At 39.5% G+C, this 21,831-nt stretch overlaps 1 pseudogene; it reads right to left on the reverse strand.

Annotated features, from left to right (window-relative positions):
* Positions 1–9,266: 9,266 nt before the first annotated feature.
* Positions 9,267–13,644, reverse strand: LOC130222111 (gastrula zinc finger protein XlCGF52.1-like; annotated as a pseudogene).
* Positions 13,645–21,831: the final 8,187 nt, after the last annotated feature.

The raw sequence follows: 21,831 nt of genomic DNA on the forward strand, positions 1-21,831 counted from the left end.
CTGCACCAACAAGGCATACTACTGGAGTTGGGCAAGCTGTGAAACACCAGCGTCCATGTTGTGGTGCTGCGGTGTGGCTCATAGGAGACAGCTCCGACCAGGCAAGCACATAAGGATGGCCCAACAGTCTATGGCACTGCGTTCAGGTCAGAGTCTCCCCTGGAGGTGTAGGTTAGAATCCCACCGAACCTAATCTTTGGCTGTGCGCTCAGGCTCAAGTCTTTAACTCGCTGGCGAAACACTGGACGTGGGCTTTAATGCAAGTGCACCGAAAGGGGATCAAAAGAGTTGTCTTGGAATGCCATGTAGTGGAATGTCCTGGGATGCCGTTGATTTTAAAGGCAATGGGATTCACAGGGCTTTTCGTCAAATCCTCTTACAACGTCAAGTCATGAAACGGATCCACGTCAAACGTCAAGCGATAACGTGACAGGAATGGGAGAATCTTGCCATAATTGCTTCAGACTCAGGAGATGTTCCTGGAACGTCAAGCCGCCTGCCCTCCAGAGGAGCTGTAGCCTTTTTTGCCCCCGGGAAGCATAAACCGCATGGAAGGGAATAAAGAACGCCGCCCGGTCACCTAAGCGCTCCCGTGTGCCAAAAGGTACCACCTTGCCTCGTGTGAGGCTTGAACTCACAACTTTCAGATTATGAGACTGACGCGCTGCCTACTTTGCCAACAAGGAAGACTGATAGAGTTGGGGAAGCTGTGAAACACCAGCTTCCATGTCATGGTGCTGCGATGTGGCTCCTAGGAGAAAGCTCTGGCCAAGCATGCATATCAGAATGGCCAAGCGGTCTAAGGTGCTGCGGTCAGGTCGGAGTCTACCCTGAAGGCATGGGTTTAAATCCCACTTTTGACAAACCTAGTCTTTAAATCTCTGGCAGCCTTAATGGGCACTTTAGACTGCAAGTTTTGAGATGTTTGCCCAACATCAAGGCATTGTCCACAGCAACTCGGAAAAGCATGTGAACAAAAAATTTGACGCGAGCTTTAATACAAGTGCACCGAAAAGGGATCAAAAGAATTGTCTTGGAATGCCATGTAGTGTAATGTCCTGGGATACCGTTGATTTTTAAGGCAATGGGATTCTCAAGGCTTTTCGTCAAATCCTCGTACAATGTTAAGTCATGACATGTGACGGATCCACGTCAAACGATAACGTGACAGGAATGGGAGCATCTTACCATCATTGCTTCAGACTCAAGAGATGTTTTTGGAACGTCAAGCCGCCTGCCCTCCAGAGGAGTAGTAGCCTTTTTTGCAAAGGGGAACCTTGAACCGCATGCAAGGGAAGAAAGAACGCTGCCCGGTGACCTAAAATGCTCCCGTGTGCCAAAAGGGACCACCTTGCCCCATGTGAGGCTCAAACTGACAACCTTTAGATTATGAGACTGACGCGCTGCGTACTGCACCAATGAGGCATACTGCTGGAGTTGGGCAAGCTGTGAAACACCAGCTTCCACGTTATGGTGCTGCGGTGTGGCTCTTAGGAGAATGCTCCGGCCAAGCAAGCATGTCAGGATGACCACATAGCAACAACCTAGCAATGCCTTAGCAACCATCTAGCAACCCCTTAGCAACCACCTAGCGACACCTTAGCAACTGCCTAGCGACACCTTAGCAACCGACTAGCGACACCTTAGCAACTGCCTAGCGACACCTTAGCAACCGACTAGCGACACCTTAGCAACTGCCTAGCAACACCTTAGCAACCGCCTAGCAACATCTTAGCAACACCTTAGCAGCCACATAGCAACCACCTTAGCAACCGCCTAGCAACACCTTAGCATTCACCTAGCAACACCTTACCAACCACTTAGCCACCATCTAAGCAACCGCCTAGCAACCACCTAGCAATACCTTAGCAACTGCCCAGAAACCACCTAGCAACACCTTAGCAACCGCCTAGCAAACCACCTAGCAACACCATAACAACCACCTAGCAAAACCTTTTATGTTTTAGAATAGGATATGTCATATTTTTTATAATATTAGTAAAGCAAACACAGGCCCTATATGTGCCATTTACATATATTTCAGTTAATATGGAAAACGAGTGCATGTTTTTACTAAAACTAACATTGGATTTTATTATAAATGCTTGTGTAAAACAATATAGTTTGCACAAAGAAATGATGGGGTTCTTCTATAAAGAAGTCCACCCCGTTTAGAGCGTCATTATGGCATTTTACGTTATAACTAACATGGTTCAAGTGATGGATCTGCGACAGAGAAACTAGGGGTTTTGGGAAACACTCCTCATTACATTACAACAATGCATGGTACTATGATAGTTCAACCGCGAGTTGTTGTTTGGGAAACGCACCCCTGCCTAGTTAACCTAATTAAGCCTTTAAATGGCACTTTAAGCTGTATAGAAGTGTCTTGAAAAATATTGAGTCAAATATTATTTACTGTCATCATGGCAAAGAGAAAATAAATCAGTTATTAGAAATGAGTCATTAAAATTATTATGTTTAGAAATGTGTTGAAAAAAAATCTTCTCTCCGTTAAACAGAAATTGTGGAAAAACTAAACATGGGGGCTAATAATTTTGACATATATATACACACACACACACACACACACACACACACACACACACACACACACACACACATTAGTTACCTGTCCTTTAGTGCATATTAGTTTCCTATGAACAGCTATATTGTGTCTGCAAGCTACCAAACACATTGGAACCATATGCTCAGTGTGAACATTGTAAAGATTGTTTTCACCCAAGGTGTGTGTGGGATTCAAAAGCATTGGGGATATTAAAGTTATAGGAGAAAACATTTGAAACATAAAACCGTTGTAGCTCCCTCAAATCCCTACCACTGCCCACTTTTAATTAATGTGCTTAGGACATACACAGGCACATTATCCCTTTGGACAAGCATCAGGTTGAAACACCTTGGCCAGACTCGTGACACCAACGCAGCAACCGATAATTGGTTCAGGACAACAAAAACAATAGTCTTGAAAAATAAACTACACAGGCGGCCAGGAGATTTCATACAGGTAATGCATGAATTCATCTCTGGTCACCTGCGAGGTATTCGGATAACTGCAATCCAAAAAAATACTACTGAGGACAAAGAAATTGACCAAACACTGAGTCAGGAGGAGAAATCGAGAAGAAAGACACAGAAAAAAAATCTAAATACTACAATCCCCCAAAGACTCAAGAAGTGACAGTCAAGGAAGAATCTTTCGCATCTCCTCCATGGTCTTTGACACTGACCAACACATGTACCATTGATAATCTGTTGTACATCATGCACCTAACTTTCAGGGACAGACCACTCATTCTTTACGAAGTTGAGGAAATAAAAACAAAAGACAAGTGAATAGATACATTGCTTGAGGTTCATCAGAAGTTCTTGGCAGGCCAGTGGTCTCAGGGGAAGCTCTTATGGCTAAAGGGAATGGAGAGATTTGAAGGAAAGGATCGATGGGATGCTTTTGGAACAGAAGATGACTTTGTTGTGTGTCGCCTTGACTACATTCATGCTACGGAAAGAATGTTTGTGTGTGATGCACCCAAATGCCCTTCTTCTTAAATCCCAAAGCCTTCCTGGAATGTTGGTGTTGTGTCAGTCATTAAAAGCTTTTTTAAACCAACAATTTTGGTTTTGTCATAATACCAATGGAAATGTTACTTCAAATATTAATAAGTAATTTCTATTGTCTTTAAGATGCCATGACTTCTCTGAGCTGCAATTATCCATTGACAACTGGGGGGTTTATGGGAAGACATTCAAGTGTCAAGAAAAGCACAGGTATGCAAAACTTTTAAAAAGTTATCCTTCATTGGAATAACACATTGCCGGCAAGAAATGTCAAAATATATTTGACACATACAACCACCTATAAAGCACTGCATAGGATGACGTCTATGTTTTATTAATATTCAGTGTTTTTGATTGTTATTATAATAAAACAACATATTCAATGCGTCTGTTTCACTGTTTGTTTTTGACATGCACAGTAATGGTATGCCCAGAACGGAGAACCTACACAAACCAGAGGTTTATTCATGAAATTCCTCCTTTTGTGGTCATAGCAGTCTATTCTACAGTCTAAAGTAATGGTCATCCGGAACTGCAGCCACCAATGCTTCCTTTATCGGTGCTAAATTGAGGCGAAAGGCAAGACTAACTAGTGAACATCATACCTGCTGTTGAGCTCTGTTTGATTCCAGTAAATCATCCTTTTATTACTTGCAATTGGGTTCCTTAGATTTCATGACACATACGGCAAGCAACACCAACTGCATCAATTTGACTCCCTGTTTTAGAACAAACCAGTTGATATGCAGGGATGAAAACATTCATCATACAAGAAAAATAGCTAAAGTAACAGGTGTCGCCAACGTTCGTCATGAATTAAAGCGCATCTTTATGTCTGAGCTTTGATACGAATCAGCAATGACTTAGAGGAGAGGGGCACAACAGCGGCCATACCAATTTAAAAGGGGGCCAGTGCCCCTGTGGCCCCACCCCTAGATCAGCCCCTGAATTGTATATACCACCAACCACACAATTCAAAATATCAAATGCACACCAAACCATTGGTTCAGACTTGGCAATACCAGTAAACAAGTGATGTCACGTCATTTTTACAATAAAACAACAACAACTTCTCATAAAAAAAATAATAATAACAGCACACACAAAAGAAAAGAATAAAAAACGAAATAATAACACTTTATACAAAAATCCCATCACTCAGTATCACAAAGTAATAAACACACGAGACTAACGATGGTTACAGATGGCAACATGCACAGGTAGTTTGAGGACTTGAGTAAATCATACAAAGACAGCGTACATGAATTTGCCCCTGATGATGTGGAATTCGAGGCGCTGAATTCCGATACACACACACATGGAAATACCACTTCCGAATAAGGCCAGATGCCACTCAAGCTACAGCAAAGCAGCAGCTAGCAGACTCTGCTAAACTACAACTCCTTACAACTCTATTCTTGTTTTTTCTACATATAATCTAACACGGAAGACTTACCTTTGGAATTAGCTATACATTGTACACCATAAACCGGCCGTGCCCAATCAAGTTAATTTCCAGCAGCCACAACTGTCCTTAAGAGAAAAATACACTCATCTAATCTTAATAATCCATTCCATCTTACAGCTTCCAACATGCTTTACTCACTGGAGGGCTAGTGGAGAGAGTCCCATCAACAGGTCAAAACAACAATAGGCCAACCAGATATACATATATTGGCTCGTTTCCACTGACTGGTACGGTACGGTTCGGGTCGGTATGGGTCACCTTTATCAAGCTTGCGTTTCCACTACCAAGGGTACCCTTTTGGTGGGTGTGGTGGACGACAGAAAGTTTCAGTCGACCTCATTCTCGCTGGAGGAAATGTCTACAATAAAGCTGTACGGGTCGCTTACATATCATATGAAAAGCGCTTCTTACAAAACAGATGCTTCATACACACAAATACTTGTGTAGAAATGTTTATTACTAACTTTTCAATGAACATGAGTTGATTATAACTGCAGATCAATGACAGTGCGAAACAGCCTGCTGTAACGTCTGTAATTATATTAAATAAATAAATAAATAAATAAATAAATGATCATATATAAACACATACAGCCCCTTACAGTCTCCGATATGTTACCAACTACAGAAGAACTACACACAGCAGACATTTCGTCCGTATTTAGGTTCAAAAACAACAGAAAATATAGCCTACAGTCAGTGCAAGCCTCTTATCTGTGTCTGTAATCTTCAGCAGCACATGTAGCCTCTGTTAGAGAACAATTCCATCATTCTTTCATATTAGTCTAAAAGTTGATAATAACAATAACAGTTAAACAAGGCATTTTGTTCACGTTTGCTGAAAAAATAATGTGCTCCTTTTTTCCGGCTTCTCCTTTGTTTTTTCGCGCTTCACTCTTGCGTTTGTCAGTATCTGACAGGATCGGGTTTCAAAAGCACGTCAATAATCAAGCGCACGTTATTATCATCAGCTCAAGAAGTTTGTTATTTCAGATAAAGATGTGCGGCAAATGCAAGCAAAATAGCGAAACCGCTCGCGCCTCAGACTGGCTCGTAAAAAACTACGGGGCACAGAGCAAATCTGCTCTTCTTCTTGGCTTTGTGACTGTTCATCATGACGACGACGACAAGGTTTGTTTGAGCCCATGTTGACCATGGCTCGTTATTATATGTATATATAATTACTTTCACTAATTAAATATGAAGTAAATGATAACATTTATCAACACCAACTAACCTCCAATAAAAAAATACATTATGCAGCATTAACCTACCACTTATTGCTGCATGCCTCATGGAGCACAGTTGAACTCAGTGAACTCAACAGTGATGCAGTTTGACCAATAGCTGTGTAATGTTAAACTCTTCGTTGAATGATGTTGAACAGAGGACACTTTGATTGGATTATTCTTGTTTACAGTTTACAGACGCTTTTTATGAACAAAACAAACATTATATCTTTTTAAATAAGAAAACTGCGATAATAGGCATAAACCAGGTTTAAAAAATGCATTGACATCTATACGAGGCTTTAAGCGTCGTCAAGGGGCACCGCGTCCTCATACTGATGCGCAAGGTGCTTGACCATGCTTCAGATTTTGATGCCTTCGGGGTGAGAGTAACAATAACTTCTGCTTTAAACATGGTTTTGCTTCTCACCCTAAAGAGTTTTACTCAATAATTAATGCTATTCCTATAACATGATAGTATTGATCAGAGGTACTCTTTCACACTATTCTGTAGTTTTCTCTTCATCTGTTTTTGGCCACTTAATGTTTTAGACACAAAATGTAATACATTTTTAAGAAATATTCTTATTCAAAGGCTTCAACCTAATCAGCTCAGACCTCATTTTATTTTTAAAGATTTTCACCTTCTACCGCACGCATTATAATAAATCTGTAAAAAAAATTATTTTACTGTTTTTCTTTTCTTAAAATGCCTTAACTTAAAGTGCTGTAAAAAAATTTGGAAAACTTTATGATATGTTGCTATATGGCAACAACATTTCAAATTTGAAACTTTCCTTATAATTAATCATTTTGTTGTTTGAAATGGTTTAATTGGTGTTGCAGTTTTATAAACTTTAACACAGAACTTATAAATGAAACCTTATACATGCTTTTCAACAACTCATATTCCAACAGCTTTCATTTATTCTTTTCTTTTTAGCTGAATATTATTAAAAACAAACCTAATATTGTATTACCATATATACAACATACAATCTCCAGTAAATACTATAACAAATAAATAACAAGTGTAGTATTTCCAGATGCATCAGAATAATGTAGCTACTAGCTAACAATGTTTATATATTATACTATATACTATACCACGCCTGTCTTATCTGCATCTGAGCTAACTTACCTGAACTGTCTCTATCAGATGTCCAGTCTGCATCATTCTCATGGTCACTAAAACCCATCTCATCCTCACTTTCATCTGCAGGAAGAGCCCTTTTCTTCTTTCACTTACCATACAACATGGTGGTGTTTGCTAATACACTGTTCCCTTTATTCATATCTATTCAAAAGTAGTATTGCCATTAAAACTAGATTTTATCCATAATGCAAATGCCATTAACACATGACTAATCAACATTATATTACTAGCATTGATGTTGTTATTGTTACAACTTAAAAGTTCACAGCTGACCTTGCTAGCTAGCTAATCCATTGCAATATTGCACATTCCACTATTGCACAGTGTTGCCATTTGGTAACACATACAGTTGATGGATTTAGAAAAAAACAAATTTGATTTAAAAACATTGAGTTGTGAATATGTCATCATAACTAACTGGAGGTGATGTTTCAGATTTTTTTTTTGTGGATCTGACATAATTTGATCCTGTTTTTATTGACGTTTACATTTGCATTTAGCAACTACTCACAATAAACGTCAGTCTGTCAGAAATCGTGCTAGAGAAAACACTGCATGTCATGTGACTTAACCAAAGCACATCATTGGCTACTTTAATGTCTTCTCTTTCCAACAACAACAAAAAAAAATATGTTGGTCTTAAAGAAACAGTGGCAGGGAAATGAACATAAGTATCATGTTGCCATATGGTTAAGCCGTGCAGTAGAGGGTGAATTCATAGGAATAAGAAAAAATAAGAACAAGTTACATTTATTATCTAATTCTCCCCAAAATTAAAGAGCTTCAGTTTAAAATGATTATTGATGTGTATCCATCAAAACAATTCCTGAGATTAAAATGTGATACTGAGGATAACTCTTGTCAATTGTCAATGTTGTGAGAGTGATATTGAAACCACTGAGCATATTTTCTACAATTGCATATACTCATGTACATGACAGAATGTCTCATGTCAATATCCATGTAAACGATTTTTGCTATAAACAAGTTAAATTTGGTGTAACTAAAGAAAATTGTACACAGCATTACCTGGTTAACAACCTTTATGCTTTGCAAAATTCTTCATTCATAAATGTAGGTTTTTGTAGTACTGGTATTAGCATGTAAGCTAACAAATCACTCATGTTCGCATTCACAATAGCGACGCTGAGTTTCCCATACATTTATTTATTTGTAGGAATGTGTGAATTTCACATGAACGTATCTTTAAAGGCAGCCAGTTGTCTACAGAAAAGTTTAATTGTCTTCATGAAGAAAACTTGTTTCTTTTTTCAAATTAGTCAATTAAAATAAATGTGTAGTGTTTGAGTCTTCATTTGTTACCCACAACACATCAAGATTAGATCAAGTCAAAATCTCATAACCTGACACAAATCTGATCTGTCATAACTGGCAAATGGCATTGTGTAGTCTGAACAAAGCTTTAGGGAGTCTGCATCAGTCGGTCACTGTCATTGCCTTATGGCGAGTTCACACCACACAAGTTTAGCCGGACTTTCATTCGACAACAATCAAACAATGTGAATAATTAAAAACACAATCTAAGGATGTAGGACAGTGTTCCCTGCATATCCACAAACATTTTCTCCTCTCTAATCTTTCTAATTCAGAGCTGACCATTTGATTGGTAAATTAAAAAAGAATTTGCAAGTGTGCAATGTGCACAAATATGGTTATTGGTTCATAATAGTTTGAAACACATTGTCAGATTTTGCTGTACTTGACTAAACTGTTCTTGGGTGGCTCACCAATATATAAATGACTCTAATACATAAAGTAAGCAAGCTGACCAAAGTTCTTATGGGGAGAAAACTTTATTGAAGACAATAGTGCAGTTTCTCGTCAGTGATCTTCAAGTAAGAGATTACCCAACTGCTTTGGTTGGGTCACAATTCTTGAGTTCCTGTAGGTGTTTGCATGTGAAACAAGCCACACAGTCTATCAACATCAACAGCGCTTCAGAGCACCGAGCACAAAAACAGCCAGACACAGGAAAAGTTTCTTTCCTCAGGCTGTCTACCTTATGAACAGTTAAATATTCCCCTACTGTGCAATAAATATGTGCAATACTTTCTCATACGCACTTGTACACAGCACCTTATATCAATATACAATGCAATACTTTCTACATTCGCACTTGTACACAGCACCTTGTAACCTGTATATTTATAACAATCTGTACATACAACTCAACATCCAGGTTTCTTCACTAACCGCATCTGTTTAATGTTCATCATTTTTTATTATTATTAGTTTATTTTTTCAGATTTATTTTGTGTTGTCACATGTCACTTTATGTACACTGGAAGCTTCTGTAGCCAAAACAAATTCCTTGTGTGTGTGAAGCACACTTGGCAATAAAACCGATTCTGATTCTGATTCTGAAAAAAAACATATAGAGTTATTTTGCATTCTTGAAGCCCGGTAGCAACTCTCACAACCCGGTACTGGGCTGTGGGCCCTGATCTACAGTACAAAACAGTTGTCAAAATCTTCACTCCTCTTCAGTTATTGAGTTTACATCTTCAGGTGTTCAAAGGGTTTCATTTCCAGTAACTTGATATGTATTCAAGAGTTCACACTTGTTTGGTATGCTGTCCCGGGAGAGAGCCCTAAGCTCATAAGATCCTCAAGCCCTGGACTCCCTTCCGTTAGCAGGGAGAGAGGGAAGTTTGAGCTCTGGTAGATCTTGATGAAATCCCCAGACTTGTTTCTGTTCTAATGACAGATATAGAGATGGCTAAAGGAAGATATATGGCTTTTAAGAGCTCGACTATGGGCAACCAATTTGGCACCAATCTAGAAAGGAGGAAGGGTAGGGGGTGGGAGAGGGATTCTTCAAGATGAAGATAACTGAAGTAAGAAACTCTGGTTATTTATAGTGAGTCAGGATTCATCTGATTGGTGAATCATGTGTTAGCTAATGCAGGACCAGCCGTGGACAATCATAAGCATGTGATCCTCTCAAAAGTAGTTTATAAATGAACTTCATGTGAATGAACAGCCAAACTACATGAAAAAGGTTCCATTTTGAATTTACCTGTGTTTGTGTGGACAAGGCCTAAATGTTGAGGACTCTGCTCTCTATTGTGAAGCTTCATATGAGCGCTGAGGCTTCTTTTATGTTTAAAGTCCTTTCCACACTCACTGCATCTAAAACGCTCTACTGAGTGAATCATCATGTGTCGCTTAATGGCGTCTTTGCGTGTGAGACTCTTTCCACACTGATCACATGTGAACACTAGGGTTCCAGTGTGACCATTCATGTGATTTATGAGGCTAGGTTTGGTTGTGAAGCTCTTTCCACACTCAGCACATGCAAACAGCTTCTCTCAGGTGTGAGTTCTCTTGTGGTGATTGAGTGTGCTTTTACATCTGAAACCTTTACCACACTCTGTGCATCTGTAAGGTTTCTCTCCAGTGTGAATCCTCATGTGTTTATTAAGTGTGGTTTTATTTAGGAAACTTTTACCACACTCTGTACATCTGTAAGGTTTCTCTCCAGTGTGAGTTCTCTTGTGGTTATTGAATGTGGATTTATATGTGAAATGTTTACCACACTCAGTGCATGTGTAAGGTTTCTCTCCAGTGTGAATCCTCATGTGGAGGTCAACGTTTTGTTTTTTAGCAAAACTTTTCCCACACTGTGTGCAAGTAAATATTTTTCGTTCATTGTGAGTTCTCATGTGGACTTCAAGGTTGTTATTTTGATTAAAACTCTTTCCACACTGAGGGCAAGAGTAAGGCTTCTCCCCAGTGTGAATTCTCCTGTGCACTGCCAAGTTTCTTGCATGACAGAAGCTTTTTCCACACTGTTTGCATGTGTACGGCCTCTCCCCAGTGTGAATTCTCATGTGGGCTTTAAAGCCATGGATTTTAGGAAAACTCTTTCCACACTGTTTGCAGGTGTAAGGGTTCTCCCTAGTGTGAACTCTCATGTGAACATCAAGGTTTGGCTTTTGACTGAAACTCTTTCTACTCTGTTTACAGCTGAAATTACACTCAGATTTGGATTTCAGATGTCTTCCATGTGAAGTCTTTTTAGTCAGTGTGGCTTTTTCATCAGTCGTTATGTCTTGCTGTTTCTCTTCCATTTTATTCCATTGATGAGTCTCTTCTTTCAGCACCATCAGGTCTTAAACAAACAACAAAAAAAGTGAACTTTAGTATGAAGGCACAAAGCGGCAAGCATGAAATGAATGTTTCACCCAAAAATTAAAATGACCTTACCCTTAACTCTCCATCTTGTGGTTTTAAATATTTCCTTTCTTCTGGAACACAAAAGAAGCCAGCGTTTTTTTCACAATATCTTCTTTTGCGTTCAACAGAATCAAGAAACTCATAAAGGTTTAAAACCACATGAGGGAGAGTAAATGGTCAGGAAATCTTCATTTCTGCATGAACTATCCCTTTAAAGGGTTCCTATTATGAACCTTTTTTTACAAGATGTAAAATAAGTCTTTAGTGTTCCCAGAATGTGTCTGAGGTTTCGGCTTAAAATCAGATCATATACCTTGCAGAAGATTTAATTTTGGGGGTCAGAGGAAAACCAAGCTCTATTTGTGCCTGTGGCTTTAAATGCAAATGATCAAATGCACTCGCTCTAGATTACTGTTGTGTTCCCTCATGTGTATCTACTACTGGATTTAAACATTTTTAACAAAGCTTGACTTTTCCAAACTGTGGTACACCTTGTAAACTGTTATCGTCTCATGCCTAAGCAGCATAACACTGTATTTAGGATCCAAAAATTAATTCTTTGAAAAAAACAATTTCAGGCAAAAAGATTCCAATGGCGGCGCCTGCTGGTACATGAAGTATATGGTCAATACTGACGAACTTTACACTCAAATGTTTGCATATCATCAGCATGCTGTAATCCATTTCTTAAGCAGCAAAAGTCATTTAGACTAGTTTGTTGGCCAGTTGTAGTCAGTGCAATGCTAAACGTTATTGTTCCACTATAATTTGTTTGTTTTGTTTCACGTCGTCCCACAGCAACAGCATATAGTTTAGAATAATGTACAATGTTTTATAATAATTAATTACTTTAGTGTCCATTTCATTCAGCATATTTAATATTGGGGGCGTCCACGCTTTCTGACATACTTTAACCCAGGGTTTCAGCAGGTTTCACCAAGTTAAATACAAGAATTTTATGACATTTTCAAGACAATTATGAATGAAATTTTAGACTCATAAAGGGAATTTTTCAAATGCCCCAGATGGAAAAGATTTTTATTTGCCCTATCAAAAAAATATGATTTAATACATTTGATAATACAATAATAAATGAATGATAAAAGAAAATTACAATATTTTAGATATTTCTTAGCAAAAGATTTTAAATATTGTGTAAAAACAAGCAAGCTTTACTTGTATCCATACACTTTTCCAAACACAAACTTTCTTTGAAAAAAATCAATAAAAAAAATGAACAAATGTTTTAAAAGTTAAAAGACTTTTTAAGGCCTAAAATTTAGATTTTGGAATTTAAGACATTTTAAGACCCCACGGAAACCCTGTTTAAACACAAAAGTCCTGGTAACTAGTTATTATAATAATGATGTAATTCTAACTCGATACGATATGTGAGAACTAGTAACAACTTCTAAAAACAACTTTAAACCCATAAAGAAGTTGATAAAAAAGGGAATTGTGATCAAAGTGACATATGCAAATGGAAAGTACCAAGCCAACATCACCGTAATAGCAGATATCTTCTATGAGAATACTGTAGGTCAAATATCCTCAGCTCAGTTAAACTTTTTTATTTATTGTTTTCATTTATTTTATATAGCGCCAGTGCTCAAGGACGCTTTACAAACAGTAGAAGAACAAGAAAAGCAATAACCTTAATAAGGTAGAGAAAATGGGGCACTAATAATACATTAAAATAATGACAAAAGACATGAAAACAAGTAACAGGAAAGCATCTCATTCCTGTCTTTCAATGAGTGCTTATGTGCATTTAGGATAACTAGGCAGCACACTCAGGGCTGCAAGATGAATTTAATTTAGTATTCTTATTATTAAAATATATCTGAATGAGGATCAAATGACTGAATTGGTCTTTGAGAATGAAAATCAACCTGTTTGTTCCTGCAGATCTTCCTGTTTCACTGTGAATGTTTCTTCAATCTTCACATCTTCACTCTCCTCTTTAATAAACACCATCTTTATAACAGTGTGGAGATCAGTCGCTTCGGCAGGGGTTTTTCTCTGTGTTTGGACACTTTATCCTGTTTAAAATGAACAAAACAATAAAAAAAATTTAAATGAATAAAACAATGAACAGAAACAAAATAACTTCTTTTCAACAGTTTCTTCAACAGTTTCTTTATATGAGAGTAATTAACAAAAATAAATCCAGTAAGTTCAAACAAGATACAATTGCCACAAATAAGCTGATTAACCAGTATGCTATTCCATATATATGGTGATGTATACTTAGAATGGAGTGACATTATACTATTTAATAAACTAAACCTTCATTAAAACACTTATTACACACATTTCGGTTCAAACAATAGCCCTCATTGCTGTGAGTAAAATAATACTACGTTGTATAAAAGGTTAAAATATTATTTTCAACAGCAGGTACATAATTTAGCATAGGATGAAAAAAACCTAAAACTTTAATCAATCAGTTTCTATCTGTGTAAAAGTTTTAAAACAAACCTTTCTCTAGTTGAATCACAGCATGGAATCACAGTGCAGGAGCGGCGCAGCCTTATGACGTCACACCGCCACGCCAAAATAAAAGTCTTTTTTTTAAAGCTTTTTTGCCACTTAATTTTAGTCATGACTTATTGATAAATTTTTCCCTCATTTTCCACTTTCCATTATATCTGCTCTCTGGCACACACACACACACGCACGCACACACACACACACACACACACACGCACACACACAGACACACACACACACACACACAGAGATATTCAGTATTTGAAGCTGATCAAAAAACTTTAAACATTTTTAAGACAATTTTGAAAAACATTTTTAATCCACTCTATGATGACTTGCATGTCTAAAACACATTACTTCCTATTAATATGAGTCCAAATCTCCTCCTCGTAATTATGACCTCTTCTTTCTTATTTTCACAACTTCCTATCTAAGGTTTATTTTTTCAAATAATATCTGTAATATAATATTTAACTTTACCATTACTTACAGAAGCATATAAAGGGGTAGTTCACACAAAAAAATTACAATTCAGCCAGAGCGGCCCACTGCATATAATCAAAATGCTACCCATCTGTCCATGCCCTTGAATATGTTTACATAAGCACAAAAGCCATACACACAAGTCTTCACACAAGTAATCACCATTTTGTTCCAGTTCCTGTCTGACTGCTTGAATCCATAAGTGATTCTTTTCAATTTACACACTAGTTTCTCTTTTCTTTCTGATTTTACCTCAAAATTAGGCCCAGACAGAATCTACGGACATTTTTTGGCAATTTCTGTGGAGAATCTTAACTAAAAACTTAACACATGAAATGTAAAAGAATAGTTTATATATATATATATATATCTGATTATATATCAGTGTGTGTATGTGTGTGTGTGTGTGAGACATTGATGACGTTCACATTGTAACACAAAACATAAAATAACAGTCAAAATGCATGAGTAGTTTTGGGTTAATAAAAATAGAAAGGTTTTAAAGCACCAAATCATTAGAGTGATTTCATGTAGGACACAAATGCCTCAAATGCAGCTTTAACATTATTGGAATAAATTATATTTTAACATATTCAAATGGAAAGGTTAACATATTAAAAAGGAATAATTATTTACAAGGTTACTTTTATATCTGCATCTTTATAAAATAAAGCAGTCGTCCCGAACCTTTGAAAAATAGTCCATGTTGTCTTTATATTTTTAGATAGCTTCATTGATTACTGACTTTATGCATTCAAAAGATGTAATTATGCAGTTGAAGTAATATTGTGCTACTTTTGCTACATAGTAGAAGAGAACTAGTTTTGTTTTGTGTTAAAGCCACAATGGCCATGCATGTTCATAACCACACTTCTTTGTATGAGTGCTTTATTGGGACCTTATAGGCACATTTTGTGCCTGGAATCAACTTAGTATTAGTGAGACCTAACTATTTTGTTAATTACTAAATACCCACAGAGCATGCTCATAGGGCATACTTCTGACCCAGATTCTGTGCCCGAGTATACCTATACTTTGCCCAGTGTGGCCATATACACATCTTATTTGACGGAATGCAAACTGGCATCGAGATCCTAAAGTGCAGTTTTCCATGTGTTGGCATCTTGTTGAAGGCATACAAAAGATCCATGACAAATGATTGGCGAAATGACCCAGTGGCCTAACGGATAATGCATCAGCCTCCGGGGCTCGGGATTGTAGGTTCAAGTCCCATCTGGGTTGTCTTTGAAGGTCTCACTTCAATATGGGAGCAATGTTTGGTGGATGAAACACGCTAGCTGTGAAAACCTTCTTGAGATGTGTTTGCATGTCATTAACTTCCTGCATTGCCAAGCATATTACCTGTTATGACTAAAAGAGTAACGAGATACCTAACGCGAAAGGCCATTTTGAATCCTGCATGGTGCCTATGTAACGGGGAAAAAATGAAACTATAAATTAAGTATGAATGGTGTCAAAATGCTTGTTTTTGGTTAAAATATTTGTTCTAATTAAATGGAAATCTTATGTTCATTGTCAAGTTGTATAACACATCTTGGAGAAAGATAGACACCTACAGGTGAGAAAGGGGGTATAATGGGTGGAGTCAGCCAGCCATTTTCTCAGTTCACTTAAGCTGTTGAGAGTGATGGTAGGTGAAAAATGGTTCTGCTCTCCTACTGATTTCATATATTCGTATGATTCATTGTGTATTATTTTCTAACAGTTTTTGTGACCGGACCTGTAACACTTGTTGTCTGTGTGGTGCTCTGTCTTTTCCAGGTATGATGTATTAATTTTTTAAGGCAATGTTGTGTTCTACATTTAGAAAAAAGACTGAGTCAAATTCATATGTATCAAAAAGTTTTCTCAGTTCACTTAAGCTGTTGAGAGTGATGTTTTTGTGACCGGACCTGTAACACTTGTTGTCTGTGTGGTGCTCTGTCTTTTCCAGAGAACACTAAAAAATGAATGTGCTCAGCTAAACTGCCTTCGCGTGATCATTACTAAAAAAAAAAAAGAACGTATGAACTAAGAGGGGTTACAATGGTGCCGTGAATCCCGTTCGTGATCGACGCGACGCTGAGTGCAGTGTGTTATTACTGTGGAGTGGGGCTCGGATTACCAGTGTGCTGGTGGAGCTGTTTGCGATCTACACAACGCAGATTGTCGAGGGATTAGCGAGGAGCGAGTGTGACGGAGCCGTCGCGGGCTTCCAGCTACATGTGAAGATCGGCGAGCGATTAACGAGGAGCGAGTGTGACGGAGCCGTCGCGGGCTTCCAGCTTCACGTGAAGCTCGTCGAGGGATTGACGAGGAGGGTGTGTGACAGAGCCATCGCGGGCTTCCAGCTTCACGTGAAGATCGTCGAGTGATTGACGAGGAGGGTGTGTGACGGAGCTTTCGCGGGCTTCCAGCTTCACGTGAAGATCGTCGAGGGATTGACGAGGAGGGAGTGTGGCAGAGCCGTCGCGGGCTCTCAGGTTCGCGTGAAAACCGTCGAGAGACTGGCGGAGTGCATTTGAAACGCCGCGGGGTTCTGATGGACGATTTGCCGGCTGTTTAAGGACGTTGCGAGAAAAAAAAAAAAAAAAAAAAACAAGAAGTTTCTTTTCTGACCAGCCTTTGAGCAACTGGGATATCGACGGACTGCAGCTAAGTGACTGTTATTGACTGAATTTTTCCTGATTAGTTTATTTACTTTTTGTGTTTCATGATAAAAGTATCTCCAAATGGCTGAGGGTGGTGCAGATAGCTCATTGTTGGGGGCTGGGCAGGGAAAATACCTGATGCAATATTCTAATTCTAAATTGGGACTGAGTGAAATGAAAGTTAAGTTTGATGACCATTCAGTGAAAGAGAATTTCATGGCGCATGATGTCAACCGAACTTTCCCTGTCACGTCTACTCCTAAGCCAGGTAAATTGGGAATATCTAGTGATCGTGATGTGAGCGATCTTAATGTTTTAGTTGAGGAATTGGGTCGAAAAATTGGTGAATCAGTTACTGCTAAACTTCTATCGGAGGGTGGATTCGCTGGGAGTTGTAGCAAGACAAGCACTTCGAGTTCCTAATGTGCTAATCTTGATTTATCACAGCTCAATGTCATCTTGAAATCAGATGAAAAAGAACCGCCTGTATTTAGGGGAGACAATCTGGGTAGATGTGATGTCCAGGAATGGGTTGACATGATGCAGCTCTATCTACAAAAAAAAAATGTTGACATTCCTAATCAAGCAGATGAAATAATCAGTCATCTTATGGGTAGGGCAAGAGATGTTGTAAAAGTAACATTGCGCAGTAACCCTACGTTAGACTGCAAAACACAGCCAAATTTAATATACAGCATACTTAAGCAACATTTCAGTAATGTGTCCTATTCCAGTATGCCGCTTGCTGATTTTTACAGCACGTTACCTAGATACGGTGAGAACCCTGTTGACTACTGGCTGCGGCTGAATAAGGCAGCAGACATTGCCGACGAGTGTCTCAGAGCTCAGGGTAGATGTATGGACAATTTGAGTTCAGAAGTTGCAATGATGTTTGTGCGAAATTGTCCAGACACTGATTTAGCTCGTACTTTTAAAGTGCGGCCTTTAGAAAAATGGACCGCAAAGGATGTTCAGGAGCTGCTAGACAGTATTCAGCGTGACACTAAGTCGAGAGCAGTTACAAACGAATATGCGATTGGTCAAAACGCACAGATTTCCTTGCACAGTTGTGAACATGTTAATGCTGGTTCTGAGCCAGTGCTAGCGTGTTTTAAGCAGGGACCCAGCGTACCTAATGACTCAAAACCCGATGCAAAAGATGAGTCTAGTTTGAATCGGATGGCTGACATGCTGACACAGCTGATTGACGTTTTGAAAAAGAAGGAAGAAAACGTTTCTGAGTATGTGCATACGGGTAAAATGCAAGGAATGACTGCAGTTGGGCGGAAAAACTGTAAGATTTGTGGTGACACATCGCACACTACAATTGACCATTGTAGAACTCATCGTTTGTGCTTTAGATGCCATACTGCTGGTCATTCCAAGCGAGACTGTACAAAGAAATTCACAACAGTACTTTCTTCTTCGGATTCACCTGGTGGTCAGGAAAACTGACACACCTGCATTCGGAGAGGGGGAGTGTGGGTGATTCAGAAAATTCCCTCGAGGTGGATACTGATTTTGAAGCTTTGTTTCTCTCATTTAAGAACTTTTGTACCGACTCTCAGAAAGTCGTCTTTCAGAATACACAACATATTGCTTGCTCAGATACACTCTTCTACACACCTGTTCTTATTAATGACTCACTCACTGTTAACGCCATGTTGGACACCGGCTCTATGGCCTGTACTCTGAGTGGTTCGGTAGTCGCTAAGCTAAGGGAACATGGTGTCCTGGATACTGTTACGGAAAAAGAAACTGATGTTATCATAATAGGATGTGGTGGCAAACGAGTATTTCCAAAGAGTATATTTGAACTTAAATTGGATGTTTATGGTTGTGATGTTATTGTCCCATGTCTTGTCGTTCCAGGCCAAGATGATGACCTCATTTTAGGGACGAATGTCATTAAGTATCTCGTCCACAGACTGAAGGGTTCTGACAGATATTGGGAATTGATTTCTACCCCCAGTGGACCTAATTCAGAGGGTGATGAGTTTTTGTCGATGCTGGCTGGTATACGTCGATGGAGGGGTGAAACAGTTCCGGATGTTGTTGGTACAGTAAAACTTCATAGTGCAGTCACTCTTTCGCCTGGCCAGGAACATCTTGTCTGGGGAAAACTACCTGTTAAGTCATGTGGCCAGCTAGGCAGCACTGTGATGGTGGAACCATCTAGAGTCCATTCTGCTTCTAAAAAAGTTCTAGTTGGTCGTGTAGTTTCTCCTCTTTGGGGTGACGGTTGGATACCACTAAAGTTGATTAATCCTAGCGACAAGCCGGTAACGCTGAGGCGAAACACTAAGGTAGCCGACGTTTATCCTTGTATCGCTTTAGAGGATGTATGCGACGCAGGCTCTGAGTCTACTCTGCAGGTGTGTGTTCAGCATTCAGCAGTTGAGCCAGACAGATCTGATGCTCCTGGCAACAGACTTCAAAAATGCGGCTTGGAGTCTGTTGACTTAGAAGCATGTGAAGTTTCCGATTTTTGGAAGGCGAAGCTGTGTGATTTAGTGCTTGAATACGAATCCATTTTTTCTAGACATTCTCTCGACTGTGGCGAAGTCAGGGACTTTGTGCACAGAATTCGCCTAGTTGACGAAAGACCATTTCGCTTACCATTTAGACGAGTTCCCCCTTCACAGTACCAGAAGTTGCGTGTCGCTCTTAATGAAATGGAGGAGAGGGGTATAATACGCAAGTCCGTTAGCGAATTTGCATCGCCTTTGGTTTTGTGCTGGAAAAAAAATGGTGATTTGCGCATTTGCACGGACTTCCGTTGGCTTAACGCGCGTACTGTGAAGGATGCGCACCCTTTGCCTCATCAAGAGGATTGTCTTGCGGCACTCGGTGGCAATTCATTTTTTAGTACGATGGACTTAACTTCTGGATTCTATAATGTTCCACTGCATGAAGATGACAAAAAGTACACCGCATTCACGACGCCGGTAGGGTTACACGAATATAACAGGCTCCCGCAAGGCCTTTGTAACTCACCTGCGAGTTTCATGAGAATGATGACTAAGATTTTTGGGGATCAAAATTTCTTGTCTCTGTTATGCTACTTGGATGATTTAATGGTATTTGCACCCAGTGAAGAGGTTGCACTACAGAGGCTCGAAATGGTTTTCAGAATGTTGAAAAAGCACAATTTGAAATTGTCTCCAAAAATATGTCATTTCTTAAGACGCTCTGTTAAATTTCTTGGTCATTTAATCACAGAAGAGGGTGTGTCAACAGACCCTAGTAAAGTTGAAGCAATCGCTAATATCACTCCTGCAGATTTGATGTGCCCTGATGGCGCAACCCCGTCGGTTAAGAGAATACAGTCCTTTCTTGGTCTCGTCATGTGGTACCAAAGGTTCATTGAGAATTGTTCGTCCCTTGCACGGCCGCTTTTTGCTTTGACTAGTGGAGTTAGGAAACCCAGAGGAGTGGGACGCAGAGGGGTTTCTATAACTAGAAAGCTTACTCCCGATGATTGGTCTCCAGCTTGTGAGGCAGCTTTGTCTGCACTGAAAGAAGCCCTTCTCTCTAATGTAGTCCTTGCACACCCTGACTTTTCTAGACCTTTTATTCTTGCCACTGATGCATCAACTGAAGGGTTGGGTGCTGTGCTTTCGCAACTGAGTCCTGGAGAAAATAGGGCTCGGCCTATTGCGTTTGCAAGTAGATCACTGTCCAGAGCACAAGCCAGATATCCAGCACATCGTCTTGAGTTCCTCGCGCTTAAGTGGGCCATATGTGACAAGTTTAGCCACTGGCTAAAAGGGCATCGGTTCACAGCTTGGACAGATAATAACCCATTGACGCATATTTTGACCAAACCTAGGCTCGACGCCTGTGAGCAAAGGTGGGTGGCTAAACTCGCTGCCTTTGAGTTTGACATCAAATATGTTCCAGGGTCGAAGAACACAATAGCTGACACTTTGAGTAGGCAACCTTTTGTTGACAGTCGGGTTAGCCATCGCATTGTCAGGGAACCTTATGAAAAGCTTATATCCAGAGTCAAGGAACCATACTTGTGCTACTGTCCAGGATCTTTTCAGATTGTCCAATGCCTGTCAGCGAGTAGTCGGCAGTACGGAGGTCTTGGCGGGTGCTTGTGATCAGATGGGGGTTGCTTCAGATGTGGATGGGCCGGGTAGTTTTTCAGATGCTGAGGTAGCTGCTGTTTTCTCCAATCATCTTTCTTGGGATGACGCGATGAGAATGCAAACTATTCCTTTGGTTGGATTTGTCCAACAAATCACAGACGTTGGATTTGATGCTCTTCCTTCATACTCTCACCGAGACCTGAGAGACAGTCAACTCCAGGATGAACATTTGCAGAGAGTGATGTTCTATGTTGACCAGAAACGCAGGCCTTCCAGGCGTGTGCGTATGGGAGAGCCCAGTGTTGTACGAAAGCTTTTAAAGCAGTGGGACAAACTATCCTTGGCTGATGGTGTCCTGTATCGTGTTTCAAAAGATCCTTTGACACACCATAAACGTTTTCAATTTGTAGTGCCTTCGTCACTCAAAAATGAAGTGTTAAGGGGTTGTCACAATGAGGCTGGACACCAAGGGCAGTAT

The sequence above is a fragment of the Danio aesculapii genome, chromosome 4 (assembly GCF_903798145.1).
Source record: "Danio aesculapii chromosome 4, fDanAes4.1, whole genome shotgun sequence".
Lineage (NCBI taxonomy): Eukaryota > Metazoa > Chordata > Actinopteri > Cypriniformes > Danionidae > Danio > Danio aesculapii.